The following is an 11,969-nucleotide window of genomic DNA, read 5'->3' as shown; positions in this document are numbered from 1 at the left end:
GTTCTTTGGTACTGTATAGAAGTGAAATTGCTTTATTTTTATTTTTTATTATTTTTGTATTTTTAAATTTTCTTTCTTAAATTGAAGTATAAGTAAAATACAGCATTATATTAGTATCAGGTGTTACAATATAAGGATTCAACAATTTTGTACATTACTCAGTGCTCTAAGTGTACTCTTAATCCTTTTCACCACCTCCCCTCTGGCAACCACCAGTTCTCTGTATTGAAGTATCTGTTTTGTTTGTCTCTTTTTTTCTTTGTTTGTTCCTTTGCTTTTAAAAATTCCAAATGTGCATGATATCATATGGTATTTGTCTTTCTTTGGTTGACTTATTTCACGTATCGGTTGCATTCTTAACAGTATGCCCCAGATCATGAGTACTTAAGTTCATGCAAAAACTTGTGCTCAAATGTTTATAGCAACTTTATTCATAATAGCCCCAATGTCATTCAGTAGGTGAATGCTTAAATAAACTGTGGTCCATCATACTATTTGGCAATAAAAAGTACCAAACTATTGATACATGCTACAACTTGAATGGTTTTCAAGGGAATTAAGTGCAAAGAGCCAATATCAATAGGGCACATAGTGTGTGGTTCCATTTATGTAATATTTTTAAAATCACAGATTAGTGGTTGCCAGAGAAGAACTAGGTAGCTAAGGAGGGAGGAAGGTGGCTGTGGTTATAAAAGGGATCCTTGTGATGGAACAGTTTTGTGTCTTGACTGTCACACAAATCTACACTTGACAAAATTGTGTAGATATAAACACACACGAGTACATAACCTTGAAATATTAGCCTGGTGAACTGTATCATGTCAATTTTCTGGTCTTGATATTGTACTATAGTTATGCAAGTTGATGCCAAGGGGGAAACTTATGGGTTATCTCTTTGTTTCTTACAACTGTGTGTGAATCTACAGTGACCTCAAAATGAAAAGTTAAATGAAAGTAAGGGGATGGAAAAAGATACGCTACACCAACGCTAGTCTAAACAACACTATTATGCCTATAGTGAAATCATACAAAGTAGGTTTATCAACAAAGAATATTACTGAAGTAAAATAAGTATATAAAAGACCGATAAAGAGGCCTTTTCTAAGAGATTATGATAATCATAAATGTGTATACACCTAACAACAAACCTTAAATTATTTAAACAATAAGTGAGAAGCTAAAGTAAAACATAGACTAATCCACAATTACAATAAAAAATTTCTGCAGTTTTCTCAATAATTGATAGAACAATGGAATGAATAATTGGTATGGATATAGAATCCTTGAAGAAATCAGTCAGCTAACTTGAACTAATTCACATTTATTTTTAGACTGCTCCATCCAACAACAGAATACACTTTCTTTTCAAGTACCCAAGAGATGTTCACCAAGATCACCATATTCTAGGAACTAAAATCTCAACAAATTTAAAATGATTAAAATCATGAATGTATTTCTCTGGTCACAAAGAAATTATACTAGAAATCATTAAAGTACATGATCTGGGAAAATCCATGAACATTTGGAAATTAGACAACATATTAATGAAGCCTCAGGCACAGAATAATAAGGCAAATTAAGAAATACTTCTAATTGAACGAAAATGAAAATCCAATATAGAATTGATACATCTGCAAGTACAAATAGATGAATCCACTATTATAGTTGAAGACTTCAACACCCCTCTACAAAAAAATGGACAGATCTAACGGGCAGAAAATCAATGAGGACATAACTGAGCTTAAGAGCACCATCAGTTATTTATTCTGGTATACATAGCATCTATAGAATATGTCATCCAACAGTAGTAGAATACACATTCTTCTCAAATGTGGAATATTCACCAAAGAGACCACATTCTGAGTCATAAAACACAATTTAAACTTAAAAGAATAGAAATCATGTAACATGTTTTCAGACTACCATGGAATTAAACTAGAAAAGATAGCTAGAAAATCTCAGACTATGTGGAGATCAAACAACACATTTCTAAATGCGTGGATCGAAGAGGAACTTTCAAGAGAAATTTTAAAATATTTTGAAATAAATGAAATGAAAATATAATCTACCTAAATTTGTGGGATGAAGAAAAATCTAAAATCAGTCATCTAAACCAGAAATTTTAGCAATTGAAGAAAGAAAGGAAAATTAAATCCAAAGTAAGAAGAAAAGAAATAATAAGAGGGTAGAAGTCAATGAAATTGAAAGCAGGAAATCAACAGATAAAATCAACAAAACCAAAAACTAATTATTTGAAATATCAACAAAATCAATAAGCTTCTAACTGGGCTAGTTCAAAAGAGAGAAGACACAAATTACTAATATCAGAAATGAAAGACTTCACAGCACTACAGTCTCCATGGATACTAAAAGGATAATAAAAGAATATTATAAACAACTCTATGCCCACAAATTTAATAACTTAGATGAAATGAACCGATTCCTTAAAAGACACAGTCTGCCAAAATTCACGCAAGAAAAAACAAACTGAATAGGCTTTTTATGTCTATTAAAGAGTTTGAATCAATATTTAATAATCTTCCAAAACAGAAAGTACCAGCCCCAAGTAGTTTCACTGGTGAGTTCTACCAAATATTTAAGAAGTTATATCATTTCTCTACAATCTCATTCAGAGGATAAAGGCAGAAGGGATACTTTCTAATTCATTCTATGAGGCCAGCATTGCCCTAATACCAATGTTAGACAAAGACATTACAAGAAAAAAACTACAGATCAATATCTCCCATGAACATAAGTACAAAAATCAACAAAATATTAGCAAATCAAATCCAACAAGGTATGAGAAGTTCTACACCTCAGCCAAGTGGGATTTATTCCAAGGATGCAGTCTGACATTGGAAAGTCAATTGATGTCATCCATCACATCAACAGACTAAAGGATAAAAATCGCATGATCATATCAATAGATGCATAAAGAGCATATGACAAAAATCTAGCATTCATTCATTATTTTAAAAAACCTCAGCAAAGTAGAAATAGAGGAGAGCTTTCTCAGCTTTACATAGAACAACTTCAAAAACACTACAAATAACATCATACTTAATGGTGAGCAGCTAGGAGCTTTGCTGCTAAGATCAGAAACAAGGTAAGAATATGCTTTCTCATCATTCCTTTTCAGCATAGTATGGGAAGTCCTAACTCAGGCAATAAGGGAAGAAAAGGAAATAGAAATATTTAGGTTGGGAAGGAAGAAATGAAAATCTTTGTTTGTAGGTGACTATATTGTCTGTATAGAAAATCCTAAATAATCAAGAAAAAAAGAACTCCTGGAATTAATAAGTGATTATAGCAAAGTTTCAGAATATAAGTTAATATTCAAAAGTGTTAACTGCTTTCGTATATACCAGCAATGAACAATTGGAATTTAAAATTAAAAATAATACCATTTATATTAGCTTCCCCCAAAATGAAATACTTGAGAGTAAATGTAACTATATATATAGATATATATAAGATGTTTGTGAGTAAAACTACAAAACCAATGAATGGAATTAAAGAACTAAATAAATGTAGAGATACTCCATGTTCATGGATAGGAAGATTCAGTATAGTCAAGATGTCAGTTCTTCCCAACTTGATCTATAGATGAAATGCAATCACAGTGTAAATCCTAGCAAGTCATTTTGTGGATATTGGCAAACTGATCCTTAAGTTTAAGTTTGTATGAAGAGGCAAAGGATCTGGAATACCCAGCATAATATTGAAGGAGAACAGAGGACTGACAATACGTAGTATAAAGCTATAGTAATCGAGACAGTAGGGTATTGGTGAAAAAATAGACAGATAAATGGAACAGTAAAGAAAGCCCAGAAGTAGACCCACATAAATATCGTCAACTGATTTTTGGCAAAGCAGCAAAGGTAATTCAGTGGGAAAAAGATAGTCTTTTCTATAGTTGCTGCTGGACAATTGAACATCCACATCTAAAAAAAAAAAAAAAGTAATCTGGACACAGACCTTATACCCTTCACAAAAATTAACTCAGAATGGTCACAAACCTAAATGTAAGAAACCAAACCAAACAAAAAGCCCACAAAAACTCCCAGAAGATGGAGAATTAAAGTGACCTTGGGTTTGGTGATGATCATTTATTTATTTATTTATATTTATTTATTAAAAAAATTTTTTTGTTCTAGCATCAGCAATCAGACAACAAAAGGAAATCAAAGGCATCAAAATTGGCAAAGATGAAGTCAAGCTTTCGCTTTTTGTAGATGACATGATATTATACATGGAAAATCCGATAGACTCCACCAAAAGTCTGCTAGAACTGATACATGAATTCAGCAAAGTTGCAGGATACAAAATCAATGTACAGAAATCAGTTGCATTCTTATACACTAACAATGAAGCAACAGAAAGACAAATAAAGAAACTGATCCCATTCACAATTGCACCAAGAAGCATAAAATACCTAGGAATAAATCTAACCAAAGATGTAAAGGATCTGTATGCTGAAAACTATAGAAAGCTTATGAAGGTAATTGAAGAAGATTTAAAGAAATGGAAAGACATTCCCTGCTCATGGATTGGAAAAATAAATATTGTCAAAATGTCAATACTACCCAAAGCTATCTACACATTCAATGCAATCCCAATCAAAATTGCACCAGCATTCTTCTCGAAACTAGAACAAGCAATCCTAAAATTCATATGGAACCACAAAAGGCCCCGAATAGCCAAAGGAATTTTGAAGAAGAAGACCAAAGCAGGAGGCATCACAATCCCAGACTTCAGCCTCTACTACAAAGCTGTCATCATCAAGACAGCATGGTATTGGCACAAAAACAGACACACAGACCAATGGAATAGAATAGAAACCCCAGAACTAGACCCACAAACATATGGCCAACTCATCTTTGACAAAGCAGGAAAGAACATCCAATGGAAAAAAGACAGCCTCTTTAACAAATGGTGCTGGGAGAACTGGACAGCAACATGCAGAAGGTTGAAACTAGACCACTTTCTCACACCATTTACAAAAATAAACTCAAAATGGATAAAGGACCTAAATGTGAGACAGGAAACCATCAGAACCTTAGAGGAGAAAGCAGGAAAAGACCTCTCTGACCTCAGCCGTAGCAATCTCTTACTCGACACATCCCCAAAGGCAAGGGAATTAAAAGCAAAAGTGAATTACTGGGACCTTATGAAGATAAAAAGCTTCTGCACAGCAAAGGAAACAACCAACAAAACTAAAAGGCAACCAACGGAATGGGAAAAGATATTTGCAAATGACATATCGGACAAAGGGCTAGTATCTAAAATCTATAAAGAGCTCACCAAACTCCACACCCGAAAAACAAATAACCCAGTGAAGAAATGGGCAGAAAACATGAATAGACACTTCTCTAAAGAAGACATCCAGATGGCCAACAGGCACATGAAAAGATGTTCAGCGTCGCTCCTTATCAGGGAAATACAAATCAAAACCACACTCAGGTATCACCTCACGCCAGTCAGAGTGGCCAAAATGAACAAATCAGGAGACTATAGATGCTGGAGAGGATGTGGAGAAACGGGAACCCTCTTGCACTGTTGGTGGGAATGCAAATTGGTGCAGCCGCTCTGGAAAGCAGTGTGGAGGTTCCTCAGAAAATTAAAAATAGACCTACCCTATGACCCAGCAATAGCACTGCTAGGAATCTACCCAAGGGATACAGGAGTACTGATGCATAGGGGCACTTGTACCCCAATGTTCATAGCAGCACTCTCAACAATAGCCAAATTATGGAAAGAGCCTAAATGTCCATCAACTGATGAATGGATAAAGAAATTGTGGTTTATATACACAATGGAGTACTACGTGGCAATGAGAAAAAATGAAATATGGCCTTTTGTAGCAACGTGGATGGAACTGGAGAGTGTGATGCTAAGTGAAATAAGCCATACAGAGAAAGACAGATACCATATGGTTTCACTCTTATGTGGATCCTGAGAAACTTAACAGGAACCCATGGAGGAGGGGAAGGAAAAAAAAAAAAAAAAAAAAAAAGGACGTTAGAGTGGGAGAGAGCCAAAGCATAAGAGACTGTTAAAAACTGAGAACAAACTGAGGGTTGATGGGGGGTGGGAGGGAGGGGCGGGTGGGTGATGGGTATTGAGGAGGGCACCTTTTGGGATGAGCACTGGGTGTTGTATGGAAACCAATTTGTCAATAAACTTCATATAAAAAAAAAAAAGAAAAGGAAAAAATAAATAAATAAAATTTTTTGAAAAAGAAAAAAAAAAATAAATAAAAAAAAAATTTTTTTTACATTTACTTATTTTTGATAGAGACAGAGCACAAGTGGGGGCGGGGCAGAGAGAGAAGGAGACACAGAATCCGAAGCAGGCTCCAGGCTCCGAGCTGTCAGCACAGAGACCCACACGGGGCTCGAACTCACAAACTGCGAGATCATGACCTGAGCCGAAGTCGGACGTTTAACCGACTGAGCCACCCAGGTGCCCCTGGTGATGACTTTTTAGACATAACATCAAATGCACAGTTTGTGAAAGAAAACATCATTTAAACTTTATTCAAATTGAAAACTCAGGATTTGCAAAACATGGTGTTAAAAGAATGGGAAGACAAGCCACAGACTGGGAGAAAATCTTTGCAAAACACATATGTGATAAAGGACTGGTATCAAAAATATGGAAATTTCTTAAAACCCAACAATAATAACATGAAAAACTCAATTGAAAAGGGTATAATAGGTCAGAATAGACATGGTCCCAGAGAATATATACAGATGGCAAATAACCTCTGAAAAGATACTCAACTTCACGTGTTATTAGGAAATTACAAATTAAAAAACAATGAGATACCACTACACAACAATTAGAATGGCCAGTATCCAAAACAGAAACACCAAACAAAGGAAGTGTGTGGAACAAGAGGAATCCTTCATTGTTGCTGGGAATGCAAAACAGTACAGTCACTCTGGAGACTGGCAGTTTCTTTTACAAAACTAAATACACTATTACCATACGATCCAGTTGATATTTACCCAAATGAGTTGAAACATATGTCCCCATACAATACTTCCCATGAATAATTTCCCAAACCTGGAAGCAAGAAAGATGCCCTTCAGTAGATGAGTGGAAAAACAAACTGATACAACTATAACATGGAATATTATTCGGTGATAAAAAGAAATGAGCTACCAAGCTACTAAAAGACATGGAAGAAACCCTTAATGGATATTGCTAAGTGAAGGAAGCCAATCTAAAAAGCTACACACTGTATGGTTCCTGCTAGATGACATTCTAGAAAGGCAAAACCATGGAGACAGTAAAAAGATCAGTGTTTGCCATGGGATCAGAAAGAGGGAGGGAGGGATGAATACACAGGTGGAGCACGGAGGATTTTTAGGGCAGGTAAAACTATCCTGTATGATACTATAATGATGAATACATGTCATTATACATTTGTCAAAAGCTATGGAATATACAGCACAAAGAATGAAACCTAGTGGAAATTGTGGAAGTTAATTAATGATAATATATTAGCATTGGCTTCTCATTTGTACCAAATATACTAATGCAAAGGATTAATTATAAGAGAAATGGTATAGAGAGGGAGAAGGGGAGTTGGCTATGGAAAATCCCATGTTCTGTCACTTTTTTTTTTTTTTTTTTGTAAATCAAGAACTGCTTTAAAAAAAAAAGTCAAGTGGGTGATGGCAGTTGAGGAGGGCACCTGTTGGGATGAGCACTGGCTGTCGTATGGAAACCAATTTGACAATAAATTATATTTAATATATATATATATATATATATATATATATATATATATAAAAGAAAAAAGTCTATTTAAAAAAATGTAGGAAACCAGAAATTAGACTGTGTTTCATTTTCAGCTAGGTGGAAGGGCCGAGAAGTGCCCCTTGAGGCCTCTGGCTGGACAGAGGTCTGAAAGGATGGAGAGGCCGGTTCTGGGACACCCTGTCACTCTGGAGTTCAGGGTAGACCGTGGACCAGGAAGGGAAGACCTGGACTGCAGGACAGTCAGGCTTCTGTGATCCTATGAGAATATTTTCATCTTGGGGCACCTGGGTGGCTCAGTCAGTTAAGCATCCAACTCGTGATTTCAGCTCAGGGCATGATCTTGTGGTTCCTGAGTTTGAGCCCCGTGTCAGGCTCCCCGCTGATAGTGCGGATTCTGCTTGAGATTCTCTGTCTCTCTCTCTCTCTCTCTGCCCCTCCCCTGCTCATGCTCTCTCTCAAAAATAAACATAAAAATTTTTTTTCATCTTGCATAGAGAGGAAAACATTTTTCCTGAATTATTCTTGTGTAGAAATAAGTTGATCAGTGTTGACACAGAAAAACATACAACTTGAGAATCAGAGCCTTTAACAGTTGGAAAGGGCCCTGAAATTAGTTTGCTAATTTGCTGCCAACAGAAGAGAAATAAATGTTGCTCCTGTGCAACTTGCCTCTGCCCTTTGTGTATGAGGGGAGAAGCAGGACCAAGGGGGATGCCAGATTTCATGACACATAAGAGCCTTGTTGAAGGACACCAATATCACTTTAAAGTAAAAACAACAGGTTCTCATGAAAATTACAAACTTCCTATTGTCATCTACACATAGGTTTACTTCAGCTAAGAGGACACTGGCAAATCACTAGTAAATTGAAACTGACACAGAAGCAGTCAGCAGGGGAAGGGGAGGCAGAGAGATCTATTTGTCTCTCAGTGGACAGCTGGCAGTGTTTGGGGATAGACAAGAAGCCAAGCACCAGGAAAGGATGTCTTTTTTGGTGTCACTTTATTCTTTTAGTTTTAACAAGGAAGCTAAACGGAAGGCTTGCGGGCATCTGCTTGGCCAAGGCCAGAGCAGGCCCGTGTGTGACTTTGTGCCACAAGAGACAGGAGACTTTGTGTCTAGGAACCTCTTCCTTGTTTTGGAAAAGATCTTATCTCCGATCCCTGATATGTTAGGACAAGGTGAGACCACCCACCTCCTCCATCCTGAAAAGCGTTGGGAGCACACAGTGAGAATTTAAAGTTGATGGCAACTCAGGAACCATGCTTGAATTCTGGAATCAGGCCTGCCTAAGAGTGTGTGTTTGGTGTATGGCGGTAGGGGAGGACAGTACAAGGAGAGCCTACGTTTGGGGAGATGGTGGGAGGCATCGGCAATTTTTCTCAACCAGACAGGAAAAGGAAGAGGGGTTATACCGTTTCTGGGTAAAACTGGTTTTAATTTAATGCCAGGAAGAAGATGAGGGCTGCCTCACCATCACCTCAGTCCTTTCTAGAAGCTTCCTTTGATAAGTCTTGATTTCCTGGTGCTTCTTCCATAGTCACAAATCCAATGCACTTTATGTTGGAAGACAAGTTTACTACCTGCTGATCCCAGGTATTGTGCAGCATGTTGTGATTCCCCAGGTACTCAGGGCAGAGGACCTTGGAGGGTTTGTGGTAAAGCAGATACTCATTCCGGTGGCTCTCACCATGCCTCGCAGCCTTGATGTGGTTGGCTTGGTCGGCCATTTGTGCCTCGTGGAGGGCCTTGCTGAGCCTGTACACCTCTGGCACTGACCCCCCAAAAAGGCCCCTGTGTAATGAAAGTCCCCCTCATCTTCAGGAACATGGGCTTGTGACTGAGGCCAACGTTCATAGGGGAAGTGGGTCCGACTGAGCCCACGGTAGCCAGGATGCAGGGTGCGGAACAAGGAGGAGAGGATCTCCACGCCCGTGTGGTCGCTGAACTTCATGTCCGCATCCACACACACAAGGTAATCTGCTTCCTTGTGGAAGCGTGCTGGGGAAAATTGATTATCTCCATGTGGTGCGTGGAGATGTCCTCCCAGCGGGCATGGCTCTGGACCTTGAGGATGATTGTCTGCCTTCCTTTTTGGATGTTAATATGAGGAACGTGGTCTGGCCGGTCAGTGAAGACGTAGTCGTTCACCCTGTGTCCCGCCATGAAGTACATCTCTGCAGTTCCAGCAATATCTTCAGGTGGGTTTTGGGTTTTTTAGCAGGAAACGTGATGAACCCAATGGTGGCATTCTGGAGCCGGAACTGCTCATTCAGGATGTCAGTTTTGAAAGTCCCCTCCCAGAGGATGGGAGCCAGCCGAGGGGTCATGACAAGGACATCTTTCCCAGAGGGTGTCAGAACTTCTGGCTGGGGATACGTCATCTTTGATGATTTTATACTTTCCAGGCCATGGATTTTGCTAATAACCTTTCTTGTCCCAGCTGAGCTGCTTCCTAGCATCTGGTTTCTTGGATTCAGTAGTAGCAGCCAAAGAAGGCCAAGGCAAGAGCTATTAAAAGAAGGAAGTTCACTCAATGAGGCGAGTAACATTTTACGTCCTCTGAGAATATCCTCAGCAGCTGAGCCATGACCCCACTTTCAATATTGCACCCTAAGTCTCCTGGATGCTGCTAAGGACCTGCACCTCCTCAAGGCTGCACTCACAGCAGCCTCCCCTGGGCAGAGTGAGGTGGAGCACATTGACTGTGAGGTGCTCATGCCCTCTGCTTCTCCTGAGGTCCCACCTCCACGCAAAGGGCCCCTGGAAGCTGGGAGTTCAGGGTCACCGAGCTAAGTAAGATTCCTAGACTGGCAGAACATTGATAAATTCAGTTCTGATTTGAGGTTGTATCAGATAACCAGGTAGCAGGACTCAGTCAATGGGCCACTAGAACCTCCGGGCCAGCATGTAGGAGGGCAGTCCAGACTCCTGAAACTGGCTCATGGAGGCCACTGAGCAGGTAAAAGGCAGAGATTGTGATGAAAGCAGGGCAGGGCAGTACCCACCCTGAACAGGAGGGTAGAGGGCTCCAGCCTTCCCTTGACACTTACTGGCTGTGAGGTCTTTACATAAGCACAAAATTTCCTGAAAGTCAATAAAATTGAGAACAGAATGTCTTCAAGTTCACATCCAGGCAGGCTCATGTGGGCCATCATTCAGGAGGCCTGATTTGGTAACCATGCTGCAAGAGAGAGAGGATCTACAGATCAAGGATTGTTTTCCTTTATTCCTCTAATAATCACTTAAAATTCCACTGAGCCCTTACTCTGCAGATTCCAGGCCTTTTACTGTGGTTAGGATTAGGCTGCTAAACCTTATGGGCATTATGTTGCTGACTCCTCAAATCAAGGCCAGGGGCTGGATGGTATACTACCCTCAAGGTCTAAGTGGAGAGACACGCTCAGAGAGATGGGTGAACAGCCCATGACCGCATGGCCAGCTGGCAAGTGTCAACTAAGCAGCCAGACTCCAGGACTGGGTTCTTGGCCACCCTGTACTCTGATTCTCTGGCTTGCCTGTGTAGACTTTGCAGTTTCCTTTTTCCGGGCTCTTTCCCCCATCACGTTCCTTTGGTTTTCCCCCTTATGCTTGCCATGTCCGTTGACCCTAGGCAGGGCCCTCAAGGTGGAGAAGGGAACTTGACCCAGGGCGATTTTAGACTCAGGGCTTATTGTACTCTGCCCACACCTGTATCCCCCTCTGTGGTCCTAGGAGTTCCAAGCTTATGTCTCTTGGAAAATAAAACGTCTGGCACAGACTTCTGCAGCGCCCTGTGGGACTAACAGTTGGTATAAAAGAGTCCCATGGCGGGTAAGGAGCACTTGCCATCTGCACCCTGAAGCTGGCTGGCGTTCTTGTGTTGCTCTGCGACACCTTGTTTCTGCCTCCCACAGAAGTAGGTGGCTGAAGACATGGTTTTTCCAGGCTTTCTGAAATCTTCTTAGGGTAGTTCTGAGCATGTTAGGAGGAAGGAATGAGTGACTTTTGGTGAGTGTCTTAAGGGTCTGACACTTCGCCCTTGTGGTCCAGATAGTGACGTTTGCCTAGCTGTGCATAAGAATGTTTGTGTAATCTTTTTTTAAAAGATTTTATTTTTAAGTAATCTCTGTACCCAACGTGGGGCTTGAACTCACAACCCCGAGATCAAGAGTCAGATGCTCTACTGACTAAGCCAGCCAGGTGCCCCAAGAATG

At 39.6% G+C, this 11,969-nt stretch overlaps 1 pseudogene; it reads right to left on the bottom strand.

Moving 5' to 3' along the window:
• Positions 1-9,254: 9,254 nt before the first annotated feature.
• On the bottom strand, positions 9,255-10,187 carry LOC124511765 (histo-blood group ABO system transferase-like; annotated as a pseudogene).
• Between the last annotated feature and the right edge of the window lie 1,782 nt (positions 10,188-11,969).

This window comes from Lynx rufus, unplaced genomic scaffold (assembly GCF_022079265.1).
Source record: "Lynx rufus isolate CCGP_SWC_20201006 ecotype Redwood Valley unplaced genomic scaffold, mLynRuf1.p SCAF_16, whole genome shotgun sequence".
In the NCBI taxonomy this organism is placed as follows: domain Eukaryota; kingdom Metazoa; phylum Chordata; class Mammalia; order Carnivora; family Felidae; genus Lynx; species Lynx rufus.
This window is presented reverse-complemented; position numbering and strand designations above follow the sequence as displayed.